The sequence below is a fragment of the Triticum aestivum genome, chromosome 1B (genome assembly GCF_018294505.1).
Source record: "Triticum aestivum cultivar Chinese Spring chromosome 1B, IWGSC CS RefSeq v2.1, whole genome shotgun sequence".
NCBI classification, from domain to species: domain Eukaryota; kingdom Viridiplantae; phylum Streptophyta; class Magnoliopsida; order Poales; family Poaceae; genus Triticum; species Triticum aestivum.
This window is the reverse complement of record NC_057795.1, coordinates 490,797,017-490,816,327: the sequence shown is the minus strand read 5'-3', so window position 1 is coordinate 490,816,327 and position 19,311 is coordinate 490,797,017.

The window sequence follows — 19,311 nt, the reverse complement described above, 5'->3', positions numbered from 1 at the left end:
AAGCACAAACTTCTCTGATATAGTGTAGTTTGGAGAATTCAAAAAGATAATAGGACTATCATGCGTGGGTGCAATAGCAAAAATTTCATGTTTAACATAAGGAACTATAGCAAGTTCATCTCCATAAGCATAATTCATATTGGCATCTTGGCCACAAGCATAGCAAGCATCATCAAAAAGGGATATTTCAAACAAATTCAAGGGATCATAGCAATCATCCTTCGGTAAGCATGAAGGGGAATTAAATAATGTATGAGTTGGAGGGTTACTCTCATTAGAAGGTGGGCACGGGTAGCTAATCCGCTCTTCCTCCTTTTGTTCTTCGCTCTCCTCATCATCTTTTTCATCTAATGAGCTCACTGTTTCATCAATTTCTTCTTCCATAGCTTCTTGCAAAATATTAGTCTATTCTTGGACATCGGAGAAGTCCTCAATATATGGTTTAACATAGGCATTAGAAGCATAATTATCATAACAATATTGAAATATGGCAATTTTTTCAGATTTGTAAAGAGTAGCATCATACTTTTCAATCAAAGATGCAATCTCATAAGCACCTTTAAAAGCAACAAATTCTTCAATTTGTTGAACATCATAGTAATTGTAAACACCCTTAGCATACGAAGATACGATTCCATTATCACTAAACAAGCATTGATAGGGTAGGTGTTTCTTAGGGTCTTCAGAACAACAAGTAAACTCATATATTTCACATAAATTCCAAGCATAGCATTGCAAACGTTGAATTTGATCCCATAATAGTTTCCCTTTTTCAGATATACGGTGTCGCACAAAACAAGCATGCTCATCTAAAGATTTGCCCTCAACTAAACTAGTGGGGGTTTCAGCACGAGCACAAAGGGATCGAAGATGATCCAAGTAAAAAGCTTCGGGAGTGTGATAGATTTTGAGTGGTTCTTCAACCACAGGATCAGTAGGTACAACTAATTTTTTTGGTATTTTGCGTTTCCTACCCATAACTAAAGATATAAAACAGCTAAGAATAGCAAATAAAAATTACTTAGTGATAAAGCAAACAAGCACACACGAGAATATTCACCCCACGCTATGACTCCCCGGCAACGGCGCCAGAAAAAGGTCTTGATAACCCGCAAGTGCACGGGATAGTTGTAGTTCGATAAGTAAGAGTGTTGAACCCAACGAGGAGCTAAAGGTAGAACAAATACTCTCTCAAGTCCTATCGGCCACTGATACGACTCTACGCACGCTTGACGTTCGCTTTACCTAGAACAAGTATGAAACTAGAAGTACTTTGTAGATGTTGTTGGATAGGTTTGCAAGATAATAAAGAACACGTAAATAAAAAGTAGGGGCTGTTTAAATAAAGATGAAATAAAGTAAATAAAGCGAGTGTGGGAAAGTGGTGGTAGGAGTTGTGGAATTGTCCCTAAGCAATTGACTACGTTACTAGACCGGTAATCACTATTGCAATTGTATTTGAGGGAGATGCATAAGCTAACATACTTTCTCTACTTGGATCATATGCACTTATGATTGGAACTCTAGCAAGCATCCGCAACTACTAAAGATTCATTAAGGTAAAACCCAACCATAGCATTAAAGCATCAAGTCCCCTTTATCCCATATGCAACAATCCTCTTACTGGATTTGTCTTTCAGTCACTCACACAACCCACTATAGGTGAATCATGAATGCATTGCAACACCCTACAGCAGGAATCCCTCACGCTTGTGCGACACAGAGGGCACCATAGGACAGCACCAATAATAAAACATGCAACTCAAACCAATCATAGCAATTCATCAATCACTGATAGGACAACGAAAATCTACTCAGACAGCATAGGATGGCAACACATCATTGGAAAATAATATGAAGCATAAAGCACCATGTTCAAGTAGAGGGTACAACGGGTTACGGGAGAATGGACCGCTGGATATAGATGGGGAAGGTGATGGAGATGTTGGTGAAGATGACGGCGGTGTTGGTGAAGATCGCGGTGATGATGATGGCCCCCGGCGGCGTTCCGGCGCCACCGGAAGCAAGGGGGGAGAGCCCCCTTCTTCTTCTTCTTCCTTGACCTCCTCCCTAGATGGGAGAAGGGTTTCCCCTCTGGTCCTTGGCTCCCATGGCTTGGGAGGGGCGAGAGCCCCTCCGAGATTGGATCTATCTCTCTGTTTCTGCGTTCTCAGATTCTACCCCTTCACCGTTTCTTAAATATCCGGAGATCCGTAACTCCGATTGGGGTGAATCTTTCGCCCAGATATTTTTCATAAAATTAGCTTTCTTGCGCCAAAAGAGGAGCATGAACCGCCTTACGGGGGGACCAGGAGAGTCCAGGGCGCGCCCAGGGGGGAGGGCGCGCCCCCCTGTCTCGTGGCCACCCCGGACACCGTTTCACGTTGATTCTTCCTCCGGAAAATCCCAAACATTCCAAAATAATTCTCCGTCCATTTTTATCCCGTTTGGATTCTGTTTGATATTGGGTTTCTGCAAAACATAAAACATGCGACAGATAGGAACTGGCACTGGGCACTGGATCAATATGTTAGTCCCAAAATAATATAAAAAGTTGCCAAAAGTATATGAAAGTTGAAGAATATTGGCATGGAACAATAAAAATTTATAGATACGACGGAGACGTATCAACCCTCCCATTCCCGCTTGGTTTCCCGCAGCATCATGACATTTCTCGTTGGAGCCCTCTCCTTTTAAAAACGGAGTTCGCCCACCTCACATTCTTCACGGCACTCTCTCTTCTTCACACCGTACTTTTTCATAGACCACCAAGGAGGAGGCCCCACCAACCGCCCTGCTTTTCGCCCTGATCCCCTACTGAGTGTTCATGTTGATCTGCCAACATCGTCAAAGGAGATGAGGCGTGCATCATCTCATGATGCCTCCCCGAGCCAAGAAGGCAGATCCAATGTCTCGTGAGCCATTGCCATGTTTTAAGACACAGTTGAATGTCGTGCATCACCACGGACAAAAAATATGATGTTCGTTGTTGTCATGCAACCGATACGCCACCGTGTCCATTATTAACTCTAGTGGCAACCAACCAATGCATTTACCCTTCTGTCCTAACCAAAAAAAATTACGACTTGATGAAAAGAAAATGAACAACTAGCTCATGCAATTTGCTGTAAAACCATCTATAATAAAATGCAATTTGTTTTAAAGCCATCTATAATAAAATGCAATTTGCCATATTTTCTAAACTAAAAAATTTATTCCGCTCAAACAGCTGTAAATGAACAGACCAACCCCAACATCCATCTCGCTCACTCTCAACCCTCGCTCTTATTTCAAAATCAACTAACTCGTGTTTCTAAGTGAGCTAGTGATTGATGTCGTTGTGGTAGGCCAACAGCAAGGGACAAGGGCAGCAACCGTCTTCCTATCTTAGTGCTAGTACCTCATGGTTCTATACTGGACCCACCCTTCATCCCGGGCTCTACCATGATGGTGACACGCTCATGCATTGCCATGGAAAAAGAAAGCTATGAATAGAAATGCCCATCCAAAGCATGAAAAATATCAATGTTTCTCTCCTCTTCCCTCCCTCGCCCACACATGCCTGATTCGTGGTACAAATTTATGTATCCATTAGAGAAAAAAGTTTCTCCTCACTTTCTATCTCCTATACCTAAAATTGCTTTCAGGTCGTCAAATTTACCAATTATATGCTCCAATAAACCAAATGAAAGAGAGATCATATCAAGTTGGGACCTTGAGTTTCCCTTCAACAAAAGTTGGATCCATGAGCTAAATACGACAACCTAAAGTGATAACATTCAAAATGCTCTTAGGTACTCGGAAAACCATCTAGAACCTAATAAACAAATATCTAGCTGAAATACAAATATTTGATTAATATTGCATGGATACAACCAACATTGCCACGGGATAAACAAACTTACATATTGTCAATTGTTCTAATTATAAATGCGTATTGAACTTGATATAATATGGTTGCAATCATAGAGTGACAAGTATTTACTCTCACCCGCTTCTTTCTAGAGAAAAATGCCGCAACCCAGTTGCTCCTAAAAAATGAGACCAAGGTGTGGCATTGATACCATTTATAGCCCCTAACATGGCAACAATGAGATGTGGGAGAACTTAAAAATAAAATGTTAAAAGCATGATTTATTAGTTGTTCACATGTTGAAACATAAGCGAGCAAACCAGGAAAGAACTTCAGCTCACAGGCAATTTGATGCATGGAGCTTGAAGCTTCACCAGCCAGACGACGTGTTCTTTAGTTTTGCGCTGCTTCATTGCCTCCTTGGAATGGTAGAGTCCATCATATTCGCTGCCATGCAGACATAGAATTAGTCCTACGCTAGAGTGATGCACGTTGGTTACAACAGCCGCAAACAACATAGCAATCGATATACCTTTTGCTAGATGACTATCAAGCCAAGCAACTTGTGGATCAGAAGATGGTCACATCTCAATGTCGAGCTTTAGATTCAACATGTCATTGTGTTGTACCATGAAAGGAAAAGGACGGTCACATGGCACTGCTATTGTGAAAAAATTGCATGCTAGCAACTCAATAGTACTAAGATATACCTCTTGGCTAGTTTAATGGAGGATAGGATTCCAAAAAAAACAGAAAAAAACAAGAGGGCATTTTAAAGGATCGAGAAGAGGTGTCTAGAGGGGCAGGGGTGATTAGACCCTCAACAAAAAAATTTGGCTGTTTTTAAGTTTTTCAAGTTGACGTGGTAGATTAACACAATTTCAAGCATATATAATACAATTCAAGCAAGCATGCAAAGAGTATATGAGCAGCGGAAAGTAAAGCATGCAACTTGCAAGAAAGTAATTAAAGGGATGGGATTGGAGTGTGCAAACACAGTTGGAGACACGAAGATTTTTGGCGTGGTTCCGATAGGTGGTGCTCTCGTACATCCACGTTGATGGAGACTTCAACCCACGAAGGGTAACGCTTGCGCGAGTCCAAGGAGATCTCCACCCATGAAGGGTCCATGAAGAAGCAACCTTGTCTATCCCATCATGTCCGTCGCCCACGAAGGACTTGCCTCACTAGGGTAGATCTTCAGGAAGTAGGCGATCTCCTTTCCCTTACAAACTCCTTGGTTCAACTCCACAATCTTGACGGAGGCTCCCAAGTGACACTTAACCAATCTAGGAGACACCACTCTCCAAAAGGTAATAGATGGTGTGTTGTTGATGAATTCCTCGCTCTTGTGCTTCAAATGATAGTCTCCCCAACACTCAACTCTCTCTCACAGATTTGTCTATGGTGGAAAGATAATTTGAGTGGAAAGCAACTTGGGGAAGGCTAGAGATCAAGATTCATATGGTAGGATTGGAATATCTTGGCCTCAACACATGAGTAGGTGGTTCTCTCTCAGAAAATGAGTAGTGGAAGTGTAGGTACGTTCTGCTAGCTCTCTCCATGAATGAAGAGCGGGTGGAGGGGTATATATAGCCTCCACACAAAATCTAACTGTTACACACAGATTCCCAAACTCGGTGGGACCGAATCAGCAAACTCGGTCAGACCGATTTAGGTAAAAAAGTGAATGTTAGGATTTTCGGTGGGACCGATATAGTCATCTCAGTGAGACTGATGTGCAGGGGTTAGGGTAAAACCTCAACTCGGTTTGACCGATTACTCAAACTCGGTGAGACCGATTTTTGTAATAAGTGAACAGAGGATTGGTCAAGCAGACTCGGTGGGACCGACTGCACCAACTCGGTTAAACCGAAACTGTTGCACCAGATCACAGAGAGATTGCGAGCCCATCTCGGTGAGACCGAGATCCCATCGGTGAGACCAAAGTGACTAGGGTTTGGCAGTGGCTGAATAAGATGAAACTTGGTGGCGCCGGATAGATCAAGTCGGTGGGGCCGAGTTTGACATTTAGGTTTAGGGCATATGTGGATGTGAGAAAGTGGCTGAGGGTTTTGGAGCATATCACTAAGCACTTTGAGCAAGCAAGCCATTAAGCAACACCTCATCCCCTTTTAATGGTATTGGCTTCCTATGGACTCAACGTGATCTTGGATCACTAAAATAGAAAATGTAGAGTCTTGAGCTTTTACCAATATTTGTCCTTAGCATCTTGAAGGGGTTCCACATCCTCTTGTCCATGTCCATGCCACTCGAATGTTTAACTTATCTGAAATGCACTAGGTAGAAGTATTAGTCCAACAAGAGATATGTTGTCATGAATTACCAAAATCACCCAGGGAGCACTTGTGCTTTCAATATCCCCCTTTTTGGTAATTGATGACAACATACATCAAAGCTTTAGATAAAGATATAAGGAAATAGCAAGTAAAGCTTTGGAAAGACATGAAACATGCATTGGCTCCCCCTACATGTATGCAATCATGTGATGATAGATCACAGGAGTATGAGAATGCATAACATGTCAAAGCAAGCAATGAGTTACATATATCTTGGCTATATGCATCCGAGGAAATGATATAGATACTGGAATTATACCTTCATGTTCATGAGTCTCTCTTGCAAACAATATGTACCACAACAAGAGATCTTCATGCACATGAGTGTGATGCATATACTTACCTTGTGGTCTTGAGCTAGCTTGAAGAAGATGTACCTGGGTAAACAAGGTTAGATAACACAGGAACATCTACTAGACAAAGCAAGAACTAAAGAGCACAATAATACCAAGACTGGGATGACATGTAGAGTGTGAGTACTAGGTACTCTATTTGGATATTGACATGTCCCCAAGAATAAAGGTATGCAATGAATTCCAAAGATTTTCTTCCCTTAGGTGTCTTTCTCCCCCTAAATCTGACATGGGATAATGGGAGTAGATAGGGCAGCAGAAAATCAGAGCACACAAGAAAATAACTAGAGCAGATAAAGTCATAGCATATACTATCATGTCTTTCCCCTCTTGAAGACATGGGACAACTTTCCTCTTAAGAGTAAGAGCATCATGAGAAGCTTTTATGAGTACATTCTCTCTTATGTGAGAAGCTTTGATGTGCTCTCTCTCTCCCCCTTTGACATCAATTTCCAAGAAGGGACTTCTGGAGTACGAGTCAAGTAGGTTTGGTCCTGGAGTCACATTACAAATCCACATGTAATATTGATGATGGTAGAGTACAAGTTTCAAAGAGTGGAGCTGGGACAAATATGCAGAATGCAAGCGACACAGATTTTGTCTCGGGACTGAAATCGGTAGCACCGAGTAGTTGCAATCGGAGGCACCGACTTGATTCGGTCCAGCCGAAGGATTCAATCCGGTGAGACCGAGTTCATCCCAGAGAGTAACTTCTTATCACCTCAGCTCACTAGGCAAATAAGATCTCACAAGGATATGCAAGGAATTAACTGAATGATTTGCAATGAATTGGATGCTGGGAAATGCAGAAGATTACAAAAAAAGATCTAGATGAAGTTTTTTTAAAGGGGAACTAGCATGCATGAGACAAATGCAAGGTCACAAAGAAACAACAGAGAACTTCATCTATAAATGGTCGGCGTCAAAGTCACCTATGTTAGAGTATATTGACTTAGGAGTCAAGTGAAGACACTTGACCATAGGTCATACTCATCGTTTAAGCTCAAAATGGGGTTGCCATTTTTGGTTTAAGCATTTTGATGTATTCTCATCTTGTTGAGTTGCTTTGACCCATGTCTTGGGGTTAAGCTCCTCTAAGATGGAATGACATACCTTGGGTGGTGGTGACGAACTTGGTCATGTAGTTGAACTTGTGTAGGGTGCTCAAGTTGATGTAGATCATCAAGAGTTGGGAGCACCACTTGTAGTTGAAGTTCATCTTCCTACATGGGTTAGTCTTGCAAGGAAGAGCACTTGTGTATCCAAAGTGACAATCATGAAATTTGATATAGGAATTTGTCAAAGGATATATTGAATGGATTCGTGCTTCCTTGTCTTCATCCACCATTGTAGAGACTTGGAGATGTAGAGATTGCTTAAAGTGTGTTTGAGTTTAAATCTCAAAGTTGGGCTTAGCCAAGTACCTACAAGGGTTAGATAGCATGCAAGAGTACAAGAGTATCCAGAACATATGATTATCATCATAAGAGAATGATCAAGGATTAGTCATAGTAAGGCTCATGCCTTGCATGCATCCACATGGAGTTTCTACTCCAAATTTGAGGCATCAATGATGTTCGATTTACCTCTCAACCTGCAAAACACTTTCTCATCAAGTGGTTTAGTGAATATATCCACCAATTGCTTGTCGGTATGAACATGCTTAAGTTTGATATCTCCCTTAGCAACATGATCTCAAATGAAATGATGACAAACTTCAATATGCTTAGTTCAAGAATGTTGCATGAGATTATGAGCAATCTTAATAGCACTCTCATTGTCGCAAAGCAATGGAACATGTTTCACATATATCCCATAATCTTTAAGAATTTGGGTCATCCAAAGTAATTGAGCACAACATGAACCAGCGACAATATATTTCGCTTCGGTGGTGGATAAGGATACCGAGTTTTGTATCTTGGAGGACCAAGATACAAGAGATCTACCAAGAAATTGACATGTACCTGAAGTGGACTTTCTATCAACCTTGTCACCGGCATAGTCCGAGTAGGAGTAGCCAACAAGATCAAAACAAGACCTCTTAGGATACCAAATGCCAAAATTTGGTGTATGTATTAAGTATCTCGCTATCCTTATTATAGCCTTAAGATGACACTCTTTGGGGGCTTCTTGATATCGTGCACACATGCACACACTTAGCATGATATCGGGACGTGGTGCACATAGATATAACAATGAACCAATCCTAGAGCAGTAAACCTTTTGGTCAACCGGTTCGCCATCCTTTGTCAAGTCAAGATGTCCACTAGTAGGCATGGGGGTATTCATACCTTTGCATTCTTGCATGTTGAACTTCTTGAATAAGTCCATGGTAGACTTCATTTGAGAGATAAAGGTTCCCTCCTTAGTTTGCTTGATTTGCAAACCAAGAAATAACTTGAGTTCACTCATCATAGACATCTCAAACTTCTCCGACATAAGCTTCCCAAACTTCTCACTAAAATGAGGGTTAGTTGATCCAAATACGATATCATCAACATAAATTTGGCACACAAATAATTCTCCATTAACCCTTTTGGTAAAGGGTGTAGAATCAATTTTACCAATTTCAAACCCTTTATCAAGAAGAAACTTAGTCAAGCATTTATACCAAGCTCTAGGAGCTTGCTCAAGACCATAAAGAGCTTTGTGAAGTTTGTAAACATGGTTGGGTTTCTTAGGATTAAGGAGGTTTTTTAACATAAACTTCCTCCTCAATTTCACCATTAAGAAAAGCACTTTTGATGTCCATTTGATATAAGGTAATGTCATGATGATTGGCATAGGCAAGTAAGATGCGAATGGACTCAAGTCTAGCAACGGGGGCATAAGTCTCACCATAGTCCATACCTTCGACTTGAGTGTAGCCTTGAGCAACGAGACGAGCCTTGTTGCATACAAATTGTCCATCTTCATCTTGCTTGTTCTGAAATACCCATTTGGTTCCAATGACATTGTGCTTCTCATCGGGCTTCTCAACCAACGTCCATACTTGGTTCCTCTCAAAGTTGTGTAGCTCTTCGTGCATGGCATTTATCCAATTCGGATCTTCCAATGCTTATTCAACCTTCATAGGTTCAATGCTAGAAATGACTGAGTAATGTTCACAAAAGTTAGCCAAGCGAGTTTTAGAGCGAGTAATTCTCTCGGTTTGAATGTCATCAAAGATTTGTTCGATGGGATGATCTCTTGAGACTCTTGCTCAAACTCGTGATAACTTTTGTTTGGGTCAGGGTGGGACATCCTATTCATTGTCATGTTCTTCTTCTTGTATTTCTTCGTTGTTGTTGGCGTGATCGTTCTCCCGTGGAGGTGGAGAAGGAGGTCATCGAGGTTCATCTTGTTGTACATCCTCGTTCTCATCGTCTTGACGTGTCCCACTTGTGGATGACTCCAAGTCAACTCGTGGTTCACCTTGGCGTGAGGTTGAGGCTTCCACTTGGACAGACGAGGTACTCTCCTTCACCTCTGTTGGGCGAATCTTACCGATAGACAAGTCTTGGATTGGTTCTAAAGGATCTTTGTCACCTACATCAATTGGCAATTGCTCTACTTGCGAGCCGTAAGATTCATCAAATTTCACATCTACCATCTCTTCAACCTTTCGGGTGAAATTGTTGTAGACATGGTAAGTGTGAGAGTTTGAGTCATAACCGAGTAGGAAACCTTCATGAGACTTAGGAGCAAATTTTGAATGATGATGCTTGTCAAGAATGTAACACTTTGAGCCGAATAACCAAAAGTATCCAACTTGGGGTTTGTTACCGGTGAGGAGCTCGTATGCCGTTTTGCCGAGTAGCTTGTGAAGATATAAACGATTCGTTGCATAACAAGCTGTCTCAACCGCTTCTACCCAAAAGTGTTTTGGTGTCTTGTACTCATCAAGCATCGTTCTCGCCATTTTGATGAGCGTCCGGTTCTTCCTCTCAACAACTCCATTTTGTTGAGGTGTGTATGTAGCCGAGAACTCATGTGAGATCCCTTCTTCGTCAAGAAATGTGTCCACATTGGCGTTCTTGAACTCCGTTCCGCTATCGCTGCGAACCTTCTTGATCTTCACTTCAAATTGGTTTTGGGCCTTCCTAGCGAAGTTTTTGAAGATCTTTTGAACTTGCAATCTATCGTCGAGAAAGAACACCCACATAAATCTTGAAAAATCATCAATGATGACTAGTCCAAATGATTTACCATCGAGACTTTTGTAAGCGTTGGGACCGAAAAGATCCATGTGAAGTATCTCGAGCGGTCTTCTCGTAGTCATGATGTTCTTCATGGGGTGGCTTCCTCCAACCTGTTTTCCTTCTTGGCAAGCGCTGCAAAGTCTATCCTTATCAAATATGACATCTTTAACACCAAGGATATGATCACCTTTAATAAGCTTGTCAATGTTTCGCATGCCCACATGACCTAACCGTCTATGCCACAACCAGCCTTTGGAAGATTTAGCAATAGCAGGGGCCCCATCGATGATGAGATTTATCCATAGAAGTTCAACAGGTATATATCAACCCATCAGGATTACCCAAGGCAGACATAAGGAAAAGGTAACTTCACCCATGTTTAAGGAAATCATGTATTTGTAGCAGTGAAGCAAATACCTTCAGAATACTCAAGGAATAAAAGGTTTCTAGCAACTGAATGTAAAATCTGGATGAAATATGTAAGCAGTCCTAATCACGCAATCATGCTCTATTTAGGAACATCGGCTTTAGCAAGTCATATAGCACAACACATGCAAGCAACCAAAAAACTCCAATGAGAAGTGGGAAAATGCTCTGATTGCATAAACCTTATGAACACTTTCATGTTGTTCTAAATAGATCTTCCTTCATCAACTGCGGCAACTATGATACTGAAATTTTCATCAGCTAGTACCATGTCAGAAGCCTCTTTAACAACCTATAAAAGAATGATTGTTCAGATAATGCCCCAAAATATAAGTTGAACAGAAGAATAGTTTTGTAGATATCAGTCTTTTCTTAGAACCACTGAAGTCTAAACAGAAAACTAAATGTTGTTTTACTGGTCTAATTCAAACAACAATATTTGGTTAACTTAAAAGTGGCTAAAGTAGAGGTCAAGAGCTAACAATCTATACATTTCATAGGTTTATGAAATGGATAACTCAGTCAGCTTACTACGGCTGCTAATGAACAACAGAAGAACTTATGTGGCATATACATGCCCTAGAGGAAATAATAAAGTTATTATTTTATATTTCCTTACTCATGATAAATGTTTATTATTCATGCTAGAATTGTATTAACCGGAAACTTGATACATGTGTGGATACATAGACAAAACATTGTGTCCCAAGCATGTCTCTACTTGACTAGCTCGTTAATCAAAGATGGTTAAGTTTCCTAGCCATAGAGATGTGTTGTCATTTGATGAATGGGATCACATCATTAGAAGAATGATGTGATGGACAAGACCCATCCGTTAGCTTAGCATAATGATTGTTCAGTTCTATTGCTACTGCTTTCTTCATGTCAAATACATATTCCTCCGACTATGAGATTATGCAACTCCCAAATACCGGAGGAATGCCTTATGTGCTATCAAACATCACAACGTAACTGGGTGATTATAAAGATGCTCTACAGGTATCTCCGAAGGTGTTTGTTGGGTTGGAATAGATCGAGATTAGGATTTGTCACTCCGAGTATCAGAGAGGTATCTTTGGGCCCTCTCGGTAATGCACATCATAAGAAGCCTTGCAAGCAATGTGAATAATGAGTTAGTTATGGGATGATGCATTACGGAATGAGTAAAGAGACTTGCCGGTAACAAGATTGAACTAGGTATGAACATACGGACGATCGAATCTCGGGGAAGTAATATACTGATGACAAAGGGAATAATGTATGTTGTCATAACGGTTCGACCGATAAAGATCTTCGTAGAATATGTGGGAGCCAATATGAGCATCCAAGTTCCGCTATTGGTTATTGACCGTAGAGGTGTCTCGGTCATGACTCATAGTTCTTGAACCCGTAGGGTCCGCACGCTTAACGTTCAATGATGATTTGTATTATATGAGTTATGTGATTTGGTGACCGAATGTTGTTCGCAGTCCTGGATAAGATCATGGACATGATGAGGAGTCTCGAGATGGTCGAGAGGTAAATATTGATATATAGGACGATAGTATTCAGACATCGGAAGTGTTCTGGGGGTACTGGGTACGTATCGGGTCACCGAAAGGAGTTCCGGGCATCCCCCCGGCAACTACATGGGCCTAATGGGCGAAGAGTGGGACAGACCAGCCCCTAAGGGGATGGTGTGCCCCATGTCGGCCGAAATAGAGGGGGGAAGGAAAGAGGAGAAGAGAGAAAGGAAGGGGAGGGATTCAGCCTCCCCCTTCTCTCCCCCCTCCTCCTTCCTTCCCCCTTCGGGAAATATGGTAAGGGGGGCCGAATAGGATTACGGCCCAAGTAGGATTCCTCCTACTTGGGCGCCCCCTTGGCTGCCCCCTCTCCCTCCCACCTATATATATATATTAGCAGAATAACTATTCTGCACACCACTTCGGCACTGCACGTTCAACAGAAGCGCACTGCATCATTTTGACGACGAGCACTGCAATAGAGACTAGTGAACTTCTCGTCGGAAAAAACTGCATGCGTTATTTTTCGGTACTGTTTTCGCTATAATTTTTTAACCATTTATCGGAATGAGGCGTGCAATATACCGTTGAAAAGCTATGGATTAGGCGCAACTTCGACATGTTGAACACTTTTCGAGATTCCACACGGTTTAAGAGCTGTTTTGAAAATAGTGCGGCGGATGACGAGTGACAGCGAGCGTTTTTTCGCATTTTTTTTCTAAACCGCTTGTCGGAATGAAGCAAATGATATGCTGTTGGATAGATATCGTCGAGGCGCATATTTTTCATATATAAATCTTTCTCCAATTCATTACGGTTTAAGATCAGTTTCAAATTTACTAAATTGCGGAACTCTGTTTTTCAAAAAATTTAAAATTTTCGGTACTGTTTTTGCTCCAGTTTTCTAACCGTTTGTCGAAACGAGACATATGATACGCCGTTGGAAAGCTATGGCAAGGCGCAACTTTCATATGTTGAAATGGTTTTGAGATTCCTTATGATTTTTAGTTAATTTTGAAAATCGTGCGGCGGACGACGAGTGGCAGCGGCCGTTTTTCACGAAATTTTTGCAAACTGCTGGTCGGAATGATTCAAACGATACGCCGTTGGAAAGATATCGATGAGACGCAACTCTTTAATGTAGAACACTCTCTCTAATTCTTTACGGTTTAAGAGCAGTTTTCAAATTACCAAAACACGGACACTCTGTTTTTCACGACACCCAAATCGACGTGGGTACTTGATCTGACTGAAAACCGCACTGCATCATAAGAAAAACCGCACTGCATCACACGGGTAAGAGAATTGTATGGTTTCTTTTATTCAAACGTAATTTTTTCATGTGTTTTGTACCAGGAGATGAGACTAGCAAACCACACACAAGAGAGTAGCGAACCACACCAACGAGAGTAGTGAACTTCATGATTTCTCTTGTCGAACGCAATTTTTTCGTGTGTTTTGTACCAAGAGACGAGACTAGCAAACCACACACAAGAGAGTAGCAAACCACACTAACGAGAGTAGTGAACTTCATACTTATTTTCGACAATCTTTTGCTTTACAGAGTGAACCACTTTGACTCACTACAAAAGGAACCGCATTGCAATAGCGACAAAGGGAGTTGCATTATTTTTACTTTTTCCTAGCATTTTCTCTTTATAATTTCATCTCAACTGCGAGGCCAGCGTAGTGAACCGCACGCGACAGCAAAATGCATTGCAAGTGCCGATGCAATTTATTTTTTTTGAACACGCGACGCCATGCAGGAACAAGTGCAATTTGAATTTTGCATCAGAGGAAGTGAGCCACGACCCAAGTCGAATGAGCCGCATCAGACGAAAACCGCACTGCTTTAGAAAAATACCACACTGCATCATTTATTTTGTCGGATGAAAACTTTCTCACACGAAAACTACACTGCTTCAGACTAAATACCGCCCTGCATCGTTTCTTTTGTCGGATGAAAATTTTCTCAGACAAAAAAGTGGACCACTCTTCACGCGTAAGTAAACTGCAATAGTATTGAGAAGTGAACAGCGTTACTATAAAGAATGAGCTGCCTTATCATTTTTCTTTTATGGAGCGAACCACCAAACCGTATATAATGAGCTGCATCATTAGTCAACATTTTTTGTCACACAATCATTTTCTCTTCTTCAATACTTACAATCAACCACATAGTTTGGCAGAACCAACTATATTGTGTTTCCAACAATTACAAACATAATTTGCCAGAGCAGCCGGACTACATGGACGAGACTAGCTAACTTCTTTTATCCAGAGCAGCAAAAGAGAAGTCTGGAGTGAACCACCAAGTTTGTTATCGAACTTCATTTTATAAAACTTACAAAAAATAGCCCTGCAAATTTACATAAAACCCACTCAAAACAAAATGAAAAAAGAAATCAAAGGGAGATGCATCGTACACCGGCAGCGGACTGCTTTTGCCTGCACAAACAATTTTTCCCACCGACGGATATAACCTGAATTTACAACAAAAAAGCCATATGATATAACTTGAATGCTGCACACACTTCTTGAATCTTTTGCTCATAAAATCATTTAACTAATTGTCCATGTATTCATGTTAAAGACAGAAACATTAGTAACTGATGCAGGACCTATGCTTACATGACAATGGCTAATGGGATCTCTCCAAATTCTGTGCACAAGTTCAGAGTAAGCTCACAATGCACTGCTCAAACACTAAATCTCTTCCCTGTCGTAAGTTGCATGCTGCTGTGAGGAGGAATCAAGAAGGGAAAGGAAATACATGGCACCTGGTCGGCGGGTGGCCGCCATGCCACTGAGCAGCAGAGGGAGCCGTCACACACCAAGAAGCAGCATGAGCCGCCCGGGTGCAGAGGGCAGCGGGCAGCAGCGGGAACCCCCGGGACTCCGAGCAGCAGCAGTAGACGCCGAGCCGCTGAGCTGCAGTGCCGCTTCGTGTTCCTAGCTGCATCAGTGCATCAGTAAGAATATCGCACATGGTAAATAGCCCTGCAAATTTACAAAATTGCTTTTGCCCGCATAAACAATTTTGTGCACCGACGGACTGCACCGACGATCGAGACGACCTGCATCAGGGAGTGACCTGCACTGCATCAGTGAAGAGCAACACGAGAGGAGCATAGGTGAAAGAGAGACGGGGCTATCGTGCATGCCAGTGTCACTGAACTGAAGGAGGCATCAACGTGCACACGATAGAGCTGCACTGGAGGTTGCAATGTACAACACCAAGAGAGAAAAAAGGATGAACACAAGGTTTGGAGTCCACTAATGAATCCCAAGGACGCCCGCCTCACAGCACAAAAGTGTACTGCACGGGAGTCGACGATGGCCGCGTGTGCGTGCTGTGTGGACTGCTCCAGCAGAGAGACAAAAGCTCCCAGAGAGGAAGACCCAGCCGACATGCATTAGGGAGCAGCCTGGACTGCTTGCCATCAGTGGAGAATCGCAAGGAGAGGAGTAGAGGACGGGGGAGGAAAAGGAGGAGGCCAGGGCATCCCCTCAATCGAGGCAACAGGGAGTCGGGGAGCCTGGAGCTGCAATCCCGTCATTCACGAACTGCACGGACTCACCGGCCAAACTGCACGGGGTCGAAGTGGCGAGAAGGAAGGGAGCCTGGGCGCGTCGGATTTGGCTGAGAGGTGGAAGTAGCAGTCGTCAGGGTCGTCGTCGATGGTTCCATGGCACGCCGACAGATCCAGGGAGGGGATGGGGTGGGATGGCGGAGATGGAGGTCGGTCCTCGAATCCTGTCGCCTGGCGGCGTGGCGGGGCAAAAACCGGCCGGATCCCTTTCCCGGGGAGGCGGGAAGGGGGAGGTGGTGGTACATAGTGGCGATGCCAGGGCCGTGGAGGCCGGCCGTCGCGAGCGGCGCGGGGGGCCGGTGTCGCCTGACGGAGTTGTAGTCGCGGTCGGGTGGGGAGGCTTTGTGGCGCGGATCTGGGGCTGGGGGGATGGGAGGCCCGAGCTAGGATCTGCGCGGGGGCAGTGAGGAAGTGGATCGGGGGGTGGCCGGGATGGCGACGGCGGGGTGGCGTCGACCACCGGCTCCTCCCACCTCCCCTTTTCCATCCACTGCCAGGAGGTGTCAATGTTGTGGCCGGGCGGCGGGCGGCGCGGTGGAAGGTGGTGGCCGGTCGGCGGGCGGCGCGGTGGGAGGTGGTGGGAGGCGGCGGCGTAGGGTGGGTGGGAATCGGGGGAGACAGTGGTGGGGATCGGGTAGAGGGCGGAGGGGAGGTGGCGGTCGTGGGGAGTGGGGGAGCGGCGCGGGGAGAGAGGGGAGTTGGTGTGGGTGGGTTTTTTTTGTCGCCGCAGTTCGGTGGTTAGTTTGTAGCTACGGGCCGCTTGGTGTGCAGAATAAGGGTTTGGTGTGCAGAATAAGACTCTAGAGGGTGTTACCATAATAGACCCACCCTATATATATATATATATATATATATATATATATATATATACATAAACACTATTCTGATCACGGGATCAGAATAATATTCTGATCACAACCTGAACTGCGTGAGTAACGCGCCTGAACTTCTCTCTGTACGAACCCGACCTTCGGGCTATCTTCGCAACCGTGCCTTCTACCGTGAGCTTTTCTGGTTAGTCATGTTCCAAGTGATGTAAGTGTAATTTTCAAATGATTTTTAGTAACTAAATACTCGTTTTAGATAGGAATCTCGCTCATAGGTGGATTTTGCACTCGGGTCGTGAAGAACTTGCGTTTTTTGCGATTTTACTGCCTGAGTTGTTCGACCTGAACTTCCCCCTGTGCTAGGTTGAACTTCCCGCAACATTGCCCAAATAGGGCTTACTATATATCATTGGAAAGCTATGGACACGAGTATCATGACACAAGTTAATTTTTTTCGCAAAATGTAAGCGATTTAAGAGCAGTTTTGAAAACCATGTTTTCTTCACACAAAAAATGTGAATTGTAATTTCGATTGCATTTCTAAACCATTTCTCGGAATGAGGCATATAATATGGCATTGGAAAGCTGCTACAAAACCGCTCCTTCCACATGTTGAAAGTTTTTTCTAATTCCTTATGGTTAAAGAGTAATTTGAAAAAACGTTAAATTTTGTAAACCGAACAGCTCAGTCCGTTTTTTCGATGTCATTTCTAAACGGCTAATCCAATGGAGGCATATGATATGGCGTTGGAAAGCTTATGAAAATGCGCTACTTTTTCATCTTCATAGTTTTTTTTCTAATTTTCAATGGTTTAAGAGTAATTTAGAAAATGGTCCAAGTCCTACCGAGTTAGTATTTTCGAGCTAATTTTTTAACCGTGCATCTTAATGCAGCAAATGATATGGCGTTGGAAAGCCTGAACAAATGCGAAACTTTTTGGTATGTATTGTTTCTCCCAATTCTTTACGGTTTTAAGTCAGTTTCTAAAATGGTGAAAAACGTATTTTGGTCGTAATTTCTACAAACTTTATCGGAATTGGGCAAATAATATACCGTTGAAAAGCTAAGGAAAATGCCAAACTTCTTCATGTTGATGGTTTTCTCTGATTTCTACCCGTTTTCAAGTAATTCCGAAAACGGCGGGATCATTCGTTCTGCCTCTACCGCGAAACAGATTCTTCGAAAATGCACCGCGTGAAGAACCTGAACTACTTGGTGCGTGTACCTGAACTTCACTTTGTTTTCACATAATTTTCTTGCTCGTAGATCTTCATCCACTGCTCGTAGCTCTCCATCCCACTCACGGGAATTGAGCGGGTGATATACCGATGGAAAGTTGCTGTAAACACGCAACTTTCCCGTGTTGATCATTTTTTCATACTCCCAACGATTTTGAAAGTTTTTCATCTGAAATTCATTTAGCGTAGTAGTTGAACTTCCTGCTGTTTTCATGTTGAACTTGTGGGACGTATTTTTGTTTGTAATTTTCTCATCCATTCGTAATTGTTACACAAATAATATTCCTTTTGTACAAATGTCTCTCACAATAAAATTTTTAACTTTCTCCGACCAAGGACTTGAACTTACACAAATGATATTACCGTCGTTTCGAGGTAAATTAGAAAATGGCGAGATCATGATTTCTGCGTTCATCTTGAACGGAAATGCACTGCGTGAAGTAGTTGAACTTTTGGAGCATGTCTGTTTGAACTTCACTCTATTTTTTGACGTGATGTTTTTCGCCCGTAATTCTCAAACCACTTACATGTAACTAAAGGTCGCAACTTTTTTGTGTTGATGAGTTTTTCATACTCGCAATGGTTCAAAATATATTTTTGAATGCGTAAAACAACGTCTTTTTTGCCTGTTTTTTTACATGTAACTAAAGGTCGGACGTCTCACACTAGAGATCTCGAACTTCACCGGGAGTAGCACGTGAACTTCTAGCAACAAAATCTTTTAAGATTTTTGTTTTCTATTCTTATTTTCCTATCTGAAACGCATTTCGTGTAGTAGTTGAAATTCCCGCTATTTTCATCTTGAACTTCTGTCATGTATTTTTGTTCAACCTCTCTCACAAGAATTTTTTGAACTTCCCCGGACAGAGCACTTGAACTTCTAGCAAAAAGACTTTTAGCCTTTGCTTTTTTATTCTTTTTTTTCATACAAAAAGCACACCGTGTAGTACGTGAACTTCTGGCAATTATCAATCTGA